The sequence below is a fragment of the Vigna unguiculata genome, chromosome 1 (assembly GCF_037176805.1).
Source record: "Vigna unguiculata cultivar grain cowpea cultivar isolate G323 ecotype 2 chromosome 1, ASM3717680v1, whole genome shotgun sequence".
Taxonomy (NCBI): domain Eukaryota; kingdom Viridiplantae; phylum Streptophyta; class Magnoliopsida; order Fabales; family Fabaceae; genus Vigna; species Vigna unguiculata.
The window spans coordinates 30,024,773-30,029,735 of record NC_140792.1 but is presented as its reverse complement, the minus strand read 5'-3'; the positions used below and the strand labels follow the sequence as shown (position 1 = coordinate 30,029,735).

Genomic DNA, 4,963 nt, shown 5'->3' with positions numbered 1-4,963 from the left:
TTAATTGAGAATATTTTAATAATTTAAACGGGACGGGTATTATGGCGGGGATATGTACATCCCCATACTCATCCTCATACTCAATTGAAAAAGTTGGGGATTCTCCGTACCCATACCCATACCCAGTCAATGCAGAGATTTCTCGTCAAAACGGGAATGGGTTCGGTTAATACCCACGGAGACGGATTTATTTGCCATATCTAATTGTGACTAGACTGGGTTGAGTTGCTACTGGGATGATGTTGGACTCGACTAAGTCTTTTCAAGACTAGTCTAAGCTTCCGAAGACAAGAATTTAACGACCAAATTTTGCAAGGTTTGAAACGGGTGGCTCAAATTTTTATAAGTCTTATCACATGCTTCTAGGTGTTGCGTGGTAGAAGAAGATGGAATAATATCTTGTTAAGAATTTATTAAATTGAAAATTTTTATTAATGAGTAAATTGGAATTTAGGTGTTAAGTTTGAAGGATTGTGATTTTTATAATTATACGTGTTTTTTACAGTTATATCGATTTTGAAATGTTATAATTGTATATAATAAGGTAAAATTTTATATTTAATTCTCATTTTTATAAGAGAATTAAAATAAGCATTTTAGCTCAAGGTAAATTTGGATAGAAGATAATAAGTTACTTTTCAAAAGTTATTCTTGAAACTTGAAATTAGTGAAAACGGTTGAATTGATTTACATTAGTTATTGTGTAATATAGGTATGTAATGTGTAAAGTGGTTATTTTCATTTTTGGATCTAGTTTGAAAACTATGCAAAAAAGGTTAGTTTTGTATAATTCTTTTAATGTATTTCATCCATAGAGCTAACATTACTCTCAAACACAAATTGTTCAACGAAACTCTCAAAATCTATTCAAGATATTTAAATATGCCTATCCGGGACTAATTAGATGAATACTGTATTTATATATTTGAATGCAATACTTTACATTAGCAATAACAAATTTATATATAGAATAAAAAAATATAAAATAACGTGTTGATATAATATAACATAATATAGTAAAAAATCAAGATATAAATACATTAATTAATATAAATGGTCATATATAATTATAAAACCAATTCTAAATTAAACAAATCAAATATACTAACTTGGTCTGATTTTCAAAACTATGATTAGTCATATATGTTTTTTTATTCTTCTTTTTAACTACGATTATATGTGATTTGAAGATGAGGTCACAAATAAAATGTAAATCTGGAAACGTTTCTCATTGCTACTCCTTATTTTTGTTAATTCAACTATTATCATCGTTATGGATGCTGAAAAAAAAAATGGATAAAATATTTTAATTAAATAATTATGTTTCTAAAATTTTCTTAAAAGATTTATAAAAATATTTTAATTCTATATTATGTTTTGGTAAACTCACTTTTTATTATGATTAAATTTATTTCTTCCTGTTAAATGTCAAATATTTAAATAAGTTGAAGTGTATATTAAAAAATTCATAAATCTATCATTTTAAAATATTGAATTTTCGTTATGAAATTTTATAAAAAGGGTCAAAGTTTTCCATCTCTCATGAAGAAGACAGAAAAAAAAAATGAATCGTAAAAAGACACCATATCAAGCATATTCCACCGTCCCATCCTTTTATTCCTTTGTAGCTTAATTTCGAATGAGTATTGCGACATATACATCACACACCAGTGCAAACAATATTGGTTGGAGAAATTGAAATTCTCTACTATTACGATAAAATATCATAAATTTATTAATTTTTATAATAATCATTTTAAAATTTGTATCATAAGTTGACCCTGTAAATTTTATGGAAAATGGTGTTCATTCACACCTTGTCCAAATGTTATAGTTACTAAATTCATTTTATTGCTAAACGTTGGTATTTTGACATTAGAATTGTTTTTTATATCTATTTGACGTTATTTTCACTACCTTCATTTATTTTTTAGATAATACCATTTTAATTTTATAAAATTGTCCAAATGGTAATTAAATAATGTTAAATGACTTTTTTTTCATGAGCGCTTTGTTTTTGTGATTTTTGAAGAGAGTTTGTAAACAAGAAAAGTATTGTGTTAAGAAGAATCAAAATGTAGACGCAAATGTACAAAGTAGAGGTGTTGATTGTGAAATGCATGATGATTGAGTTCCATGAGAAGGACCTAAATGGACCCTCTTACGATGATGATGATGATGATGAAGTTCCCCTAAGAAACTTTGCATCTCTAGCTAGAATTTGACAACCCCAAAAGCCAGAGCAATCCTTATTACCAAAAAACAGAGGTAAACACTGAGAAGCCCTACCCCTAAGGATTTATCCAATTTCATACTCTTCTTTGGCAAGATCACAAGTGCCCAAAGAAGCCCTCCCATCAAGAACAAAAGGGTCGCATAGAGTGAAGGATCCTTGGGAATCACATAAGGGTCTGGGTTATCAGACAAAGCTGAGAGAACAAGGGGTAACCCCAAACCCATCAAGGTATTGAACATAGGACCAGCATAGCAACCAGATATGGCCATTTGAACACCATCTGCCCCACCATTTAAGGCCATGGCACCATTGGCTATGAAGTCCCCAAGTGAGTTCCCCCAAGCTAGGACTGTTAGTCCTAGCACCGAAGGGCTAACCCCAACTATGCTCCCAATTGAAACCAACACAGAAACTAGCTCAGCAGCAATTATGTAAGTCCATGTTACACTCATGGCAAAGCCACCAGCAAGCCAAGGAAACAAGGACTTGGTTGGTGGGCTACACCTATCAGTTGTCACGCATGCCATGTTGCCCAAAACTATCCCAATCAAAGCAGCTACTATGTATGTGACTATGCTACTCCTTGAAGCCACGTTTTCACTCTGAGTGTTGAAAAGAACTGCAAGTAAAACTGGTGCCAATGTCACAGATATTACTGCAAATGGCTTTGACCACTTCTCCTTACTCACCACAGGAATTGTAAGCCTTCTTGGTAAGCAAAGAGGTAGTTCCAGCAGTTGTAGCAACTTTCCAAAGTAAAGCCAATCAAAGAATGAGTTATTATCATCACCAAAAGTACTACTAGCTGGCTTATGCTTTTGGTTTTGGTCCTTATCTTCAACCACCACTATCTCTGCCAAACTTTGTTTCTCTTCATCAACATACCCCAACAAAGGTATGCTAGGCGCTAGTGACTCCTCACAAGACATTGAATATTGCCTTGCATTTGTTGTGTCCTTTCCATATATGAGATGTGTGGCTGAGACAGCACACACGTAGAGGAAGTAGATTGAAACATAGCAGATTGATGCAAACAAAGTGATTTTACCGATGTAAATGATGATGAGAAGGATGAAAAGAGAGAGAAGGAAGAAAAGGACATCTCTGATGAAACTGGCCTTTTCAACCTCAACCTGATTTGGGCTAACCAGAATGCTTATGACCCCCAAGACAACACACGACACAAAGAAAGACCCTCCTAGGATGCTGTTGAGTCCAACCGCACCGTTGCTGGATGATCCTGAGAAAGACACAACGCTGGCAAAGAAATCAGGAGCACCATTTCCCAGAGAAAGAAGGGTCACTCCCGCAATGGTGGGGGAGAGTCTCAGGATGTTGGACAAACCCTCCAAGGAACTGCAGAAGTAGTTGGAAGCAGTGTCACCCAACAGATAAAACAACACTATAAGCCACAAGGCAAGGAGGGTTTGTCCCAAAATTGGGAATTTTCCCGAGTTGCAATAGAAGATTTGAAGATAGTTGATGTATCCCTTTGACCTGCACTCAAGGTTACTTTTGACATACAAACACTTGGAGTCAAAATCTGAGTACTTGTGTATATCAGTGCAGCCTTCAACACTGACATCTCTGAAGAGCCTTGCATGGTTGAAGATTGTGAGGAGAGAGGCATTGGAGTGGCCCTGAGAATCTGAGTTAGGAGGGTGGAGATAAAGGTTGAGAAGGAGACAGAAGAGGAAGATGAAAGCCAAGTTGAGGACAAGAACAAGTACTCTGGATTGAAGCTTGGAGTTGAAGATGATGAAGGGTGCCATGGTTGGAGAAGGTGTGAAAGTGTGAAGCAAGAATCTAGAATTGGTGTCCATATGGTATATGATGGAGTGGTTGAAAGGACATGGAGGAAGAAGACATGGAGAGGAAATTTACCTCTGAAGAAATGTTGCAGTACTGGGTTTGGAGAACGTGGAAGAGAGAAGAAACAAGTTCAGAGATACTCCATGACAAACCAAACAAAATACATAGTGTGCGTGATGGCGTTGGTTTTGCTATGTCCCATGTGAGGGATTGAGTTAGGTATAGTCATTTGTGTTTGTGTGGATGGTATGGGAACGTACACGAATGAAGCCAAATTTCACTTACCAAAGTTTTCAAAACATTATAGATGATTTAAGTGGTTGCTAACATTGTATTAAACCAAAGCTTAGCACAAAAAAAAAAAATGCACCAATCATTGCTGCCACATCAATTTGGAACCTCAAATCAACACATTTCTTTTATGTTTCCAAAAACATCTGTTGAACACTAATAAAAAAATGTTTTTTTTTATAATAATATGTGAAAAATAATTATATAATTTTTTTGAAAAAAAAGTAAATTCGATTTTTATATGAATTATAATTTATTTCTTGGAATAAACTTATTTTAGTTTTTTCTTGTATATTTTTACTGTAAATAGGTATAGTTTTGTTTCCGTACATAGTCTTTATCATTTTGAAAAGGTTTTATCTGGTATACTATTATTCACTAAGGTGTTTTATAATCTTAAAATTGTGATAGAGTGACTAGGTTTTATTAATGTCTCATGTCACCTAGGAATCAATATTAAAAATAATCTATAAAGGTATTTTCTTTTAACCCATTAAAACTTCTTTCAAAAAATAAATTGTGACAATGAGAAGACTTGTTAACATTTCATTTCCTTAACCTATTAGAGCATGTTTCAAGGTAAATGTCATGAAATTAGACTTGAGATTGAAACCAGAGTAATTT

At 33.8% G+C, this 4,963-nt stretch overlaps 1 pseudogene; it reads right to left on the bottom strand.

Moving 5' to 3' along the window:
- Nucleotides 1-2,090: 2,090 nt before the first annotated feature.
- LOC114178145 (cation/calcium exchanger 1 pseudogene) lies at nt 2,091-4,393 on the bottom strand (annotated as a pseudogene).
- Between the last annotated feature and the right edge of the window lie 570 nt (nt 4,394-4,963).